Consider the following 15669-nt stretch of genomic DNA (forward strand, 5'->3'; position numbering starts at 1 on the left):
GTGGCATACGAACCAGAGGGGACATGAGGATTATTTTTAATGTAACGAGTTGTTGTGATCTGGAATGTTGCATGTAGGCTCAATAATAAAATCTAAAAGAAAAATCAACATATACTTTAAGGGAAAAAATGTCATGTCTGGAAGGTAGGGTAGTGAGGCGAATTAGATAGTTCTACCAAAGAGCTGGAAGTCACAACAGTCACTTCTCTGCTGTATCAATTTATGATTCTATTAATCTGATCTGAATTATTCAGACTACCACATATGGGGAGAAGGTGACATAGTGGTAATGTCACTGGACTAGTAATTCAGAGGCCCAGGCTGATGCTCTGGTGACCTGGGTTCAAATCCAGCAGCTGGTGGAATTGAAATGGTGACCATGAAACTATCATCGATTGTGATAAAACCCATCTGGTTCACTGATGTCCTTTATGGAAGGAAATCTGCCATCCTTACCTGGTCTGGCCTACATATGACTCTAGGCCCAATGTAGTTGACTCTTAAATGCCCTCTGAAATGGCCTAGCAAGTTCAAGGGCAATTAAGGCTGGACAACATCTTGCCAACAACACCCACATCCCATGAGAGAATTTTTAAAAATTCCCCTTCTTTGTGGATGCCAAAAATACCCTTGATAAATCAGAAATACTTTCTGCATACTTATTTGTTAAAGTCACTGTTCATACATTGAAGGAAAGGATAAATCTGAAGCCAGTTTTTTCCTTAATCCCAGTTTATTCCCAAGACTAAGACACAGATTCCTCTTGTTTCTCCCCTACATCCAGCGCGAACTGGTTTTTGTACACTTCCAATAATTCCCTAATCTTTCCCCAATTGGTGGCAGGTGCTCTCCATTACAAACTTAAAGCTTGCACTCCATTGCAGCATGATTCCAACATTAACATTCTTTACAGTACAAAATATGAATCTGCTTCAAATACTACATTTTCACTGTGGTGCAATAACTGATGGATTTTAACTACTTTAAGCAATGCATATTGGAGAAAAAGTGTTGATCACTGAGTTTTAATGTAATTGCATTGTGTCTGTTTGGAAATCTGGGAGCTGTAGGAAAGTGCTTGGAGACACTGAGGGCGGGTTCTAAGATTTGGGAATCGTTGGAAGTTTGCAAAGAGTGAAGGTTCAGCACCACCCAGCATGACTGGGGAGTGGATTGTTTTGGTTCATGTTGGCTGGTGTTGGGGCAGAATTTAGTGTTATTGATGATTTCTGTAATGGGTGTATGGTTCCTTTTCCTCAGATACTATCTCTGCTTACAAAACCCACCATCTATTCCTCTGTCCTTGCAAACTACCTCCACATTTCCAATCTGCCTGTTCTCTTCAAAGTCTTTGAGCATGTTGTCACCTCTCAAATCTTTCCTGAAACTCCTCACTTCAATCTCCAATCATGTTTCTCCTCTACCATCTAAACAACCCTAATTATAGTCACAAACATCATCGTGCACCTGTCCTTTCCTCCCTCAACTTCTGTCTAGCTTTTGACACAGTTATCACACCATTCACCTCTAAAGCCTCTCTTCCATTCTCCAGCTCAGTGGAACTACCCTTACTTGGCTTTCCTCGTACTTACTCAATCATAGGCAGAGCATGTCTGGCAATGGCCTTTGTGACCAACCCTGCAGCTTTACCTCCAGAATTCCACAACGATCTAACTTTGATCCCTCCGCTTCCTCATTTGCATGATTCTACTTATCAAGATGATGTTCCAATATGCAGTTAGCTTTGCTACATTGATGACATCCAGCTCCATTGCTTCTCTGGGCCTCCACCTGTCTATCTGTTGTCATGATGCTTGTCTGATGTACATTTTTGAACAAGATTTAGCAATTGCCTTTTGGAAATCCATATATATATAACATCTACCTAGTTGCTTGTATTGCTGTAGCTACCTTTCTGTACTCTAAGCTGACATTTTTGAATGATCCATGTTAATGGTTTGCTTTTCTTGAGCTGTGAATGGTGCATATTAACATGACTTATTCATTCAAGGCTCAAAACCACATGTTTCTGTAAGACTCCCTATTAGCTTTAAACCATTGTAATTAAAATCTGTTTGTAAGTGGCTGCCTGGAAACTTCTAATATGGAGGACAATATCCTGATTTTTAACAGTACATTTTATGAGCAAGCACAGGTATTAACCACACTGTGGCCGATGTCCAGTTTTGGTCTTAACAAAAGGCGGCAATTCTGGTCTGAATCAGCATCACACAGAGAGAGGTTTCAGGAATGTTAGACACCAAGCTGCTAAGTGTTTCTATAAATTGAAAGGGGTACAAGAAAAGGGCAGGGCAATGGGACTAAGTGACCAGCTCATTCAGAGAACCAGCACAGACACAATGGACTGAATGGGGAGGAATGGAACTGAGTCTACAGATTTTTCAGAGTGCAGGCAAGATAAGCTGAACGACCTCCATCTGTGCTATTGATGCTATGAGTGAGAGGACATGCTCATGATATAAAGGTGCAGCTACTATGATCACTGCAGTGTTACACAGCAATGGTTCTCACACTGAGTTAAAGCTAGTGTGCTCAAAACACAAATGGGTGTGCAATATAAATGGGGAAACCCAGCTACTTAGGTTTTAGAGAAAAAAATAAAGTTAATGTTTCGATGCCTCATGACCCTTCTTCAGAGCACAGGTCATAAGGACTCGAACCGTTAACTTTGTTTTTTTTCTCTCCACAGATGCTGTCCGACCTGCTGAGTTTTTCCAGCATTTTCTGTTTTTTGTTTCAGATTTCCAGCATCCACAGTATTTTGCTTTTATTTGGATTTTATGCTGGTGTCTTGAGTTTATTTGCTTTCAATTTACTATTTTGACACCCTCCTTCATAAAATAAAAGCACATAATACTGTCTGCCTACCATATTATAATCAGACCAGCCAATTATTGGAGAATATCAAAGCCCAAAATAATTAATACAATGTATGGGTCATGACCTGAATTTGTATTCTCCAAAACTATGGTTTTTAGTAAGAGACTTCATATTTGTCGGGTCTTTCTGTCTGCACAAAGTGAGGGTGCAGCTAAATAACTCTCAGTTCATAGACAATGGATTGCGGTTTAAATAACTTAATGTGCAACGGTTAATCAGTCTGCTGTCAGTGAAGCTATTACCTTCTGACATAAAACCAGTTAAGATGCTCAGAGCCTTACTTTTTGCTACTTGCACATATTCCCATGTGTGCTGAGCCCGGTAAGGTACTCTTTCTGCAGCAGCCAAGTTTGTACTATTTCAAGGTTGTAAGCCATCCAGCTGAAAAGGCAGTGATGATTTGGAATTGCTTATGCTTCACATCTTTACATAGAACCATAGGACAGTACAGCACAAAAGGAGGCCATTTAAAAGAGCTACATGATTAGTTGCACTCCCCTGGTCTTTCCCCTTAGTCCTGTACATTTTACCTATCAATTATTTATCTAATCCCCTTCTGAAAATTACTATTGAATCCTCTTCCACCACCCGTTCAGGCAGCACATTTCAGATCTTCATAATTCACTGTGTAAAAAAAAATCTCCTCATCTCTGGTCTCTGATTCTTTTGCCAATCAACTTAAATCTGTGATCTTCGTTTGCTGACCTTCCTGCCAATGGAAACTAATGTTATTTACTCTGTCAAAACCTTTCATAATTGTGAATGCCAATATTAATTCTCCCCTGAACTTTTTCTGCTTTAAGGGGAATTACTCTAGCTTCTTCATTCTGAAGCCTTGCCAGGCTGATATCATTCTACTAAATTTTCTCTGCACCTCCTGTAAACCTTGAAATCTTTCTTTGACATCGTTCCAATTTCAGCATCCACCGCCTTCCATCTCCCAACATTAAGGTGCCACCTCTTTTCAGGACACAGGTTCTGTGGCTGGCAGCTACCCTCTGGTATCTCACACGAGTTGCCCATTCTGAATGCAGATACTATTGACAGAGGAATTGTTTGACACAGAGGGCATCATAGCCAAGCCTTTTTTCTTCTTCATTTTTTCATGGGATGTGGGCATTACTGGCAAGGCCAGCATTTGTTGCCCGTCCCTAATTACTCTTGAACTGTGTGCCTTGCCAGGCCATTCAGAGGGCAGTTAACAATCATTGCTATGGGTCTGGAACCCCGTGTAGGGATTTGTGGCCAACTAAGGGGACACCCTAATAATTGTGAAACAACTGGATGTCAGCCATGCTCTCATGCTTGTTGTCATGCCCTCATGTCTGTCCTTGCTGCAATGTTCCAGTGAAGCCCAACGCAAACTGGAGGAACAGCACCTCATCTCCCGATTAGGCACTTTACAGCCTTCTGGACTTAACATGAAGTTCAACAACTTCAGACCATGAACTCTCTCCTCCATCTTGACCCCTTTTTTAATCAAATTTTTTCTCCCAACCCTCCCCATCCCCCATCAAGCCACCTGTCACTTGTTCTTGTGTTTTGTTTTCACAAAGCACTGACCCTTGTTCTGCTTTTAACACCTTCTGCTATCTAACCTTTACGCCGCTATCAGCACCTTCTTTAGTCTTTAACACTACCATTAACACTCCATTTGTCTTGTACCCATGACAGCTTTGTCAAATTTCTCCTGAGCTTCCACCTATTATAACCTTCGATTTTGCTCCACCTTGCTCACCCCCTCCTACACAGCTTCTACCTTGCTTTAGCTCTGAAGAAGAGTCATGCAGACTCGAACCATTAACTCTGGGGAGAATCGTCCCAGATTGGCAATAAGTGAAGTAGCGGGCGTGAAAAAGGACATTGTGCACACCGGCAGGAATGGCGGGTTTTCGTGCCTTTATCGTCTCCTTTCCTGCGTGCCTCATTAATAATGCATTCACGGGAAACACTCCGGATCACTGCTGGCAGGCTCAGTTTGGCCTGCGATACTGTGACCTCAGCGCTTTCTCGCTCCAGGCGCCATGTTTACAGCATGCCAGAGCACAGCCTATTTCATGTCTATAGGCCAGGACTGCTCCAGGCAACAGATGGCTGCGAAAGCAAACAAGACGGCAGCCCCCAAATTTAGTGATGCCTCCAGGGAGTGTGTGCTGGGCACAGTGGAAGGCCACCGCGATGTCCTCTGCCCCCGCTCTGGCCGCAGGATGTCCACCAGTGTCACCAATCCGGCCTGGGGAGCAGTGGCAGCAGTGGTCAGTGCCACCAGAGCACAGAGGAGGTCAGCCATCCAGTGCAGGAAGAGGATGAATGATCTCAGCTGTTCCACCAGGATATGTCAACCACCTCATCACTCTCAATTCACGTACTCACAAACCCATCACACATCCACAGGGATCTCACACCTCAAGGGACAACACCACAAACTCTCACACACACCCTCACATCTCCATCAGGCTCATATCCTCTGGAGTTCGCGTCCTCATCCAGCCCATTGCTCCACTCACCACACAAACATTCCACGCAGTGCCGTGTGTCCTCCTCACACTCTCTCCATCTGTTTTCATGCAGAAGAAGCTGGCTCACAGCAGCAGGGAGAGGTCCCAGACTGGGGGTGGAGTGGCCCACATTAGGCCCCTCCATTTTGAGGCGTGTGCCATCACGCTGACTGGTGAGGATGTGGTCTGTGCCTGTGGCGATGGTGAGGTCGGCTGTGGACACTCACCTGAGGATCCTGCACCACATCACCCCTCTCTCAACACAACTGTGAGTGCTCTCTCTCCTGCTTTTGACTCTGCTGCCCTGCACTAATTATCTCTACTTTGGCACACAGGGAGTTCTGCCAAGCGACCGACACCCTCAGCCAGCCAGTCCCTCAGCTCCATCCAGGTCCTCATCTCCAGCCAAGAGGACTCGTCCTCCATTGAAGAGCTGGAAATAGGCAGCCTGGAAGACCCGTCACAGTGCTTACCCTCACCCTCCAACAACGCAGAGACACACACATCAGTGGGACCTAGATCTACAGCAGGCTCAGGTTCACAATGACGCACCCTCACCCTACCACCCTACCACCCTACTGGCTCCCTCTGCCCCCTCTCACACTCACCATTCTTTCCTATCACGCTCACCCTCAATTCACAACTCTCGCCAGAAGGCAGTCATTGACCCCACAGATCTCTCTCTTGCACGTTCACCTAGATATCACCCACTTACTCCCTCCTCCTCCTGTACACCTTGCTCCCTTGGACTCTCTCCTCCCCCAGGGCACCTTCCCTCTCTGAAATCTCTCCTTTACACCTACCTTCCCACTTGCTGCATTCTCCCCTGTTACATCCTCCTCCCCCTCCCCACCTCGCTACGCCTGACACCTTCATTCCCCCCCAACTTCACACCCCAACATCTTCACCCCCCCTCCCAACCTCACCCCACTTGCTACACCTTCCTCTCCCACTCACACCTAGACCTTCCTCTCCCACTCACACCTAGACCTTCCTCTCCCACTCACACCTAGACCTTCCTCTCCCACTCACATCTAGACCTTCCTCTCCCCCACCTCATCACTGATCATCCTTAGCGGTCCATGGCCAAGACCATGATGTTCCAAAGCAGACATCAACGGAGACCTCCGACCTTCCGAGACCTGCTTCATGGCAGAGCCATGTCCGTGAGGATCCACCCATCATGCGATGTATGTTTTCCACTGGGATACGGTAGATATAGGGCTCCAGCTTCTTCTTCTTCTCCTCGGATGTCCGCAATCTGAGCAAGGCCCTAAAGTTGAGTCCCGACTTCTGCACTTGTCCAGATGTGTCCTGGGTCGGTGTGTTTTCCCACCGGCATAATGGTAAATTGGGCATTGAGGACAATTTCAATCAGGCCTTACTTTGCATCCCATTACCAGGATGCAAATCATTTTCACACTGGCCTCCAGCGGGGTTCACATTCTGCCATGGTGGACGATCCTGCTATGATTTCACGTTGGCGTGAAACCAAATTCTGCCACTCATGTCGAATTGTTCCCCCCTTCACCACCCCTAGCACCCCCTTCACCACCCCTATCCCCCCTAGCCCCCCCAGCCATGATGCCTGCCGCCAGTGGGACCCGACGATTCCATCCTCTGTTTCTCTCTCCACAGATGCTGATAGACCTGCTGAGCTTTTCCAGCATTTTCTGTTGTTATTTTGGATGTCAAACCATGCTCAGTTGCATTCTCCTCTCTGTGGTGGAGCCCACACAGCAGCAGGTTTGTCCTCAACTCATGGGTCTCATAACATTGAGACCCCAGCATGGTGGAGAGCTGCTGTTCAGATTGTGCCATTTGCCGCTGTCAGAGGAAGGGGAAGGCCTCCAAGGGGCCTGGCTGATGGACAGATGCCAACTCATGACTCAATCCAATCCTCCTGGCCAGACTGGATAAGGATGAGAGATTTCCTTCCCCTAATGGGCATTAGATGTGAGGCTATCTTTATATTCCAGAATTATTAATTGAATTTCAATTCCACCAGCTGTTGTGGTGGCAGTGGGATTTGAACCCATAATCCCCACAGCATCAGCCTGGGCCCCTGATTGCTAGTCCAGTGACCATTGCACCACCGTCCTCTCCCACCTGATGCTGTTCTGACCTGATGTCCACACACACAAGTGATCTGGAGAAGGAATTCCTGTCCTTAATGAAAGGGTCATTTTTAATGAAGTGAGTATTGGCATCACTGTGCCAGCCAGTGAGTTGGAGACAGGCGACTGTTAGAGTAGAACGGACAAGAGTCTATTTTACAGCAAACAAAATCTATTTACTTAAAAGGTACACAAAGTCTAGTTAAACAGATCCTTTACAAACTGCCGAAAACAGAACTCATGACCAAAACTACAGAACTTTTTTCCAATAAAAATAGATCAAATGTGAATGGTGCAAATTATGTGCATTAAATCAATCGCAGTCACTTGTAGCAATGAGGTCTCCAGGCCCAATTGGCAAGATCATCTCCATTCTGGTCAGAACTTGTGGTGTCACTATATACAGCCTTTATGAAATGTGGGAAAGATAAATGGATGCCCCCTTTCCGATTAGGGAGTAGCAAAAAGACTAAATAGTTTTCAAGTAGAATTCAAGATAAACCAATTTAAAAAATAAGTCTTCCATTCATTTCACAACCTCAGAACGTCCCAAAGTGGTTTGGAGCCAATAATGTACTTTTGAATTGTAGTCTCTGTTGTAATGTGGGAAATGCAGCACAAATGTGAAGAGAAAAATCTCACCGACAGCAATGTGATAATGAGTTGCAAGTCTGCTTTTATAGTGCTCTGAAGAAGAGCCATACGGACTCGAAACATTAACTTTGTCTTTCTCTCCACAGATGCTGTTAGACCCGCTGAGATTTTCCGGCATTTTTTGTTTTTGCTTTTATAATGATGTTGGTTGGAGTGATAATATTTGCCAGGGCAACAGGAAGAACTCCCTTATGCTTCTTTGAACGGTGCCCTTGGATCTTTTACGTGAACCTGGGATGGCAGACAGGCCTTGGTTTAGCACTGCAACTCAAAGATGGCAGCTCCAACAGTGCAGCACTCCCTCAGTAGCGCACTGGAATGTCAACCTAGATTTTGTGCTCAAGTCTTTGGAGTGGGTCTTGAACCCACAACGTTCTGAGGCGAGAGTGTGCCACTGAGCTGCAAATTTACCTTTAAAACAGAAATCCATAGGCCAGTTCCCTGAGAGTGAATCTTTTAACTGTACAATTCTCAGTGGATGTTTTTCTGCTGAATTAGCAGACTTAACTACATGCACGTAGTGTCAGCAAATCTGATTGCTGGGAATGTGATTTCATTAGCAATGAAGAAATGGGAGCTAACACAATGTGCCTGCACTACTCATTCTTTAACTGTTTCTGAACTAACAAACCATTTAACCACAATAAATGGTCACGGGTTTGTTGGGCCAGCTGTAGAGTGAGCATTTTTTATTCACAACTAGGATTAAACTGTGACTGAGAGCAGCTAATTTAATGAGAAGGCCCTACAAAGAAGAAAGAATGAACCTACATTTATAGAACGTCTTTTACAATCTCAAGACATTGCAAAGCACTTTGAAGTACTTTTATTGAAGTGTAGTCACTATTGTATTCCTTTCTGAATGACCTTGTACTAATTCTATCCTGTTTATTTCTTCCTTTTATTTATGAAGTACGTTGCTTCATCCAACGCGCAACACTCTGCGTTTTCCAGTATTCACTTCATCTGCCATCTGCCTGCCAACTTGTATAAATGATTCACATCCCTTTGCCAATTCCTGGCAGCACCCCTCTGTTCTCACCTGATTTTGTCACATTTGGACAGTTTCACCTTTGGTTTGGAAATCCAGGTGTGTGTGTGTGTGTGTATAAGAAACGACAGAGATCCAAGGGCTGACTGCTGCCCTGACGAGCACAACTGCCCCCTGTTATACAAGTCAACTTCTCAATAGTGCCTACCTTCCTGTCATTTCAGTCAACTTCACATCCAGTCTATTCTCCTACTTCCCAGGGCTTTCAGCTTTCACTGCATCCTTTATCAAAATCTTTCCAAAGTGCAACCCGCTCTCAGCTGTGGCTTCACTGGTAGCACTCTCACCTCTGAGTGGATACGGATGGTAGTAGAACACAAGTACAGAAGAAATAGGAGCAGGAGTAGGCCATTCAGCCCCCTGAGCCTGCTCCGCCATTCAATATGATCATGGCTGACCTGATTGTGGTCTCAACTCCACTTGACTGCCTGCCCCCCATAACCATTGACTCCCCTGTCGATCAAAAACCATTCTAACTCAGTCCTGAATATATTCAATGACCCAGCCTCCACTGCTGTTCAGGGTAGAGAATTCCAAAGACTAATCATCCTCTAAGCGAAGAAATTCCTCCCCATTTCGGTCTTAAATGGGAGACTCCTTATTCTGAAACTGTGCCCCCAAGTTCCGTACTCCCCACAAGGGGAAACATCTTCTCAGCACTGACCCTGTCAAGCCCCCCTCAGTATCTTATATGTTTCAATAAGATCACCTCTCATTCTTCTAAACTCCTATGACTATAGACCCAACCTGCTCAACCTTCCCTCTTAAGACAACACTTCATCCCAGGAATCATCCTAGTGAACTTTCTCTGAACTGCCTCCAATGCAAGTATATTCCTTCTTAAGTAAGGAGACCAAAACTGTACATGGTTGCCAACTCTACAGGGTTGCACTGGAGTCTCCAGGGATGAAAGATTAATCTCCAACACAAGGCTGCGAGCAACTATCCAGGAGAAAAATCACAGGGGCATTAAGATTAAAAGCAAAATACTGAGGATACTGGAAATCTGAAACAAAAACAAAAATTGCTGGAAAAAAACTCAGCAGGTCTGACAGCATCTGTGGAGAGGAAGACGGAGTTAACATTTCGAGTCCGTATGACTCTTCTTCAGATAGTAAATATAATAATAAATGTGCTTTTAAACACTTTCTTTGAGCAATCTCGTTGATTAGTTTTGTAAAACATTAGCCATAGGGATGAATAAAATAGGGATTTAATGGCAAATGTAGTCGATTCACTTTCTGACTGGTGTAGGAAGAATGATGGACATGTCAGACGATCGATGAAGGGAGCTTGGAATTGGTCGCTGGGAACATGTCAGCTGATGAAGCCTCAAGCAATAGGTTGGCCTTCTGTGTCCCGCTGTCAGCAGCTACATGGGCACTGAAGCTGGCTTAAGGGGGCACTTGCACATTGACAATCAAGAGATTTACCAGAAGGAACTATCATCTGGACATTAAGAATTACTGGGCCCAGCAGTGTGAGGGAACTACATTACAAATGACAGGATAGCATAACACCCTGGGTTAATGACTATGTCTCTTATGTTAATTCAGCTCCCTAATGCTGTTGGGCCTAGTACATTCTCTCAGCTCATTCGCTTCACTGTTTAGACAGAAATAATGAAACATCAAAACAACGAGACAGGGAAAAGAGCCTGGAGGAAGTTTGCAATAATTCCATTAATGAATTCATTGTTAACAGGGGCATGATTCTAAGTGAGTTCAGACACATTTTCACCTGCATAGATAGGGATGCACTGGCCATATGGAAAATTCGGAGATATTCCCAGGCCTGCGTGTTGGTTATGCAGTGATTCCCTCTGAGGACCTTGAAGAGTCCCCAGGAATCTCAGTATTTACAGGGGGTCCCCAGGAGTCTCAGTATTCAAGCCTGCTCCGCCATTCAATAAGGTAATGGCTGATCTGATTATAGCCTCCTGCATATCCCAATAACCTTTCACCTCCTTGTTAATCAAGTATCTATCTAGCTCTGCCTTAAAATTATTCAGACTCTGTTTCCATTGCCTTTTATAGAAGAGTTCCAAAGACTCATGACCTTCTGGGAGAAAAAATTTCCCCTCGTCTCTGTCTTAAATAAGCGACCCCTTATTTTTAAACAGTGACACCTAGTTCTAGATTCTCCCACAAAACGAAACATCCTCTCCACATCTTGTCAAGGCCCCTCAGGATCATAAAGGTTTCAATCAAGTCACCTCTTACTCTTCTAAACTCCAGTGCATACAAGCCTAACCTTCCCTCATAAGAAAATATGCCCATTCCTGATATTAGCCTAATAAACCTTCTCTGAATTGTTTCTAATGAATTTGCATCTTTCCTTAAAAAAGGAGACTAATACTGTACACAGTGCTCCAGATGTGGTCCCATCAATGCCCTGTACAATTGAAGCATAACCTCCATACTTTTATATTCAATTCCACCCACAATAAATTATAACATCCTATTAGCTTTCCTGATTAATTGCTGTACCTGCATACCAGACTTTTGTGATTCATGCACTAGGACACCCAGATCCCTCTGCATCGCAGAGCTCTGCAATCTTTCATCATTTAGTTAATATGCTTCTTTATTATTCTTCCTGCCAAAATGGACAATCTCACATTTTCCCACATTATAATCCATTTGCCAGATCTTTGCTCACTCACTTAACCTATCTATGTCACTTTGTAACCTCCTTATGTCCTCCTCACAGCTTACTTTCCTACCTTTCTTTGTGTCATCAGCAAATTTAGCAACCACACCATCTGTTCCTTCATCCAAGTTATTTATATAAATTGTAAAAAGTCGGTGCCCCAGCACTGATCCCTGTGGCATACCGCTCATTACATCCCGCCAACCAGGGAAACACTCATTTATGGCTACCCCCTGTTTCCTGTTTACAAAGAGTCTCCGGGAACGTCTTGTGTGTATACAGGGGGTCCCCGTGAATGTTTTGAGTGTTTATAAGGGATCTCCGGGAATGTTTTGAGTGTTTACAGGGGGTTCCTGGGAACTTTGTGTGTTTATAGTGGGTCCCCAGGAACATCGTGCGTTTACAAAGGGTCTCCGGGAATCTTGTGCATTGATGGGGGTCCCCAGGAATATCTTGTGTGTTTACAAAGGGTCCCTGGGAATCTTGTATGTTTACAAAGGGTCCCTGGGAACCTTGTGTGTTTACAGGGGGTCCCCGGGAATGTCTTATGTGTTAACAAGGACAAACCCACCCACCCCCCACCCAATCCAGTGCTTAGTATATTTGATTATTTCCAGTTTTCAGGTGAAGACTATAAATTGCACTGGGTTCCCTGTGTGGAGAGATGAATCATCTCTTCTGTGCTCAGGCAGCTGTGTAGAGGGAGCATTAAGGCTTTGTGTAATTCTCTTAACTATTTCCTGCGGATTTCATGTTATCAGTGCAGTCAGAGGGAGCCACAGAAGTGTCTTTTAAGTCACATGTGATGCCAATGAATACAGAAATGCCACACTAGACTGACTGTCATGGTTACTCTTTGTTTTTCTCTTTAAGCTTTGTGACATTGTGGAATATTTTTGCTTACTTTGAATGTTACATGACTAGTTCCTTTGAACAATGTCTAAAAGTGACATGCTTTCCATCTTTGAGGTGTGCATAGTGAGACAGATTAATAGAGCATTTAGCCCTTGCATCACATTTTTATTATCCTGTTCTCAGATTGGCAAGGCTGCATTTTTTGCCCATCTCGATTTGTGCTGAGTACGAATCAACCATAGTGTCAGACCAGGTCAGTCAGGCAGATTTCCATCCCTCAAGGACATTAATGAACCAGTTGGATTTTTACAACATCCCATTAAATTTATTGAATATAACCACGTAATTTGTCATGGCAATTATTAAACAAAAATTTGACTCGGTGCCACAGAACATGTTAGGACAGGTTCGTCAAGGAGCTGCAGTTTTAATGAGTATCTTAGAGGTGAGAGAGATAGAAAGGTTTAGGGAGGGGATTCCAGAGCTTAGGGACGAGGCAGCTGAAGACATGGTTGCCAAAGGTAGGCTGAAGGGAATCGGGGATGTATGAGAGGACTGAATTGGAGGAGCTTAGAAATCTTGAGGATGAGAATCTTAAACTGGAGCCATTGCTGGACAGAGTTCTGATAAGCAATAAGCAGGATATAGAAACTTGGGAGAAGGATTCAGCTGCTCAGGGGAATTAGTGGCTGCAATAAGTTTGTTGACTTTGATGGAATAGAAAATGGGGAGAGGTCGATAACAGGCACCTGTGACCCTTGCTCAAAGTCCGAATCTCTCCCACAGTGTGTGAGCAACAAAGCAAATGGAGGATGTTGTATTACATTGCCAAGCTGCACAATGCTCAAGCTCCACTTGGAGGAACATATGGTCATTACGGTTACCAAAGCATAATGGACCATTCTGGACTTAGAGATGGTATTTAGGAGAACACTGAGACTGAGTCCTGGTACCAGAGGGAAGAACTGTGAGGAATAGCTTGATAAGCTGGGTCTCTTTTTGAAAAGAGATAGACCAGAGAGAGAGCCTTAGTTTAACATCTCATTTGCAAACCAGCATCTCCGACCATCCAGCAGTACTTCACTGGGGTGTCAGCTTGGGTTTCATGCTTGAGTCTCAAGTGGAACCTTGGAGAGTGCTCCCCACTGAGCCATGGTTGACACTTAATTTAGACCAATATCAGGGCTTAACAGAGAGTGAGCAACAGCTGGAACTGATGCCAGGAAGAGAGGTTGAGACCAGAGCAGTAGATTCATTTAAGAAACAACTTAGCTCTGGAATGGATAGACAGGTGGACTGCTATTCTGGAAGGATCCAATCAAGTGAGCCTTTTTCATCCCAACCTACCTTGTGACTTTACTCATACTGCTGGCCGACGGTGCCCATCACTGCCTTCTGCCAGTCCCAGAAACAGGACTCCCAGGCGAAGTGAAAGGTGGAGGTCCGTGGCAGGTGTACCAGTCTCATTGCAGAGCAGCAGGAAAAGCTTCCATAGAAATGGATCAGGAGGGAATGCTGGCACTCGAGAAAAGCCTATTTAAAATAAGACAAATTGCCCATGTTCATTTTTGAGTGAAAGCCTATTCCACAAAAAATACCTATCCACTTACCAACTGCAACAATAAGGGTCCATTTCCATTAATATGTGTAATTGCACAACCCATGTATGCGATTAGCACTTAGCATAATATAAATGTATTATAATGATCCCCATTCCGATCCTAGCAAATGTTAATCCACCAGCTGTTCTTCTCGAAGAGAGTTTAATACGCTCTTACTGACTGAGAGGCTTGTTCACAGACAGGCTGTAAGAAACTAGCCTATCATTGTGAAGTAGAAATACTCAACAACATCTTGTCCAGGGGCCACAGTCCTAACTTTAGCTCCACAGAACAACGTCAGAGAGCTAATTGTGACTTATAATTTTGACTGATAGTGAGTCATTGCTGCCCCTGTTTATTTACATCAGCTTCAAGTGGGCTGCCAATTCATTTCTGATTTAACTTCTGCCTGTTTTAAAATATATTTTGTGCTCCTGCTCTTTAACCTCCCTTCCACACCCCACCCCCATTACCCTTTCCCTCCAACTTCATACCTCTAATAACATCCCAGAGCAATGGCCCTGCAATAAAGCTGCTGAGGGTCGCTGCTAATGACACAAAAGATAGGTAGGAAAGTAAGTTGTGAAGAGGACATAAGGGACGGAATTTTCCCAGATTTGCATTAAGTGCGGTAGCGGGCAGGTAAAACGACATTTTACCCGCCGGCCATGATGGCGACTTTTCACGTCGTATCGTCCCAAAACCTGCCTCGTTATTTATGCTGTTTCCATGGCGGGTGGCCTATCATTCACCCGCTGACCATCTCCCCGCTGCTGCATCATGCTGGGCGCCATGTTTGAAGTCCAGCCGCAAGAACAGCGCTCATTGCTTCCAGCTCACCATTGCTGCATGGAAGACATGGCCAGCAAAGGAAAAAAGACCGCAGCCTCCAGCTTCAATGATGGGTCCCTTGAGTGACTGCTGGATGCTGTGGAGGCCCATCGGGATCTCCTGTACCCCAGTTATGGCTGAAGGATGGGCAACGGTTTGACCAATCCAGCTTGGAAGGCGGTGGCAGCGGTGGTCAGTGCCAACGCCCTTCAGAAGAGGACAGCCAGCCAATGCTACAAGAGGATGAATGATCTCCTCCATTCCGCCAGCGTAAGTCACTCTTCTAAAACAAAAACAGAATTACCTGGAAAAACCTAGCAGGTCTGGCAGCATCGGCGGAGAAGAAATCAGTTAACGTTTCGAGCCTTCATGGCCCTTCGGCAGAACTGAAGCATAGTTAGGACACTCACAAACCCATCACACATCCATAGGGATCTCACTCACTGCCAGCTCCAGGGACATCACCATTCAGTCTCTCACACACACCTTTATCATTGTTCTCATCCCGT

This window comes from Cetorhinus maximus, chromosome 11, assembly GCF_964194155.1.
Source record: "Cetorhinus maximus chromosome 11, sCetMax3.hap1.1, whole genome shotgun sequence".
NCBI lineage: Eukaryota > Metazoa > Chordata > Chondrichthyes > Lamniformes > Cetorhinidae > Cetorhinus > Cetorhinus maximus.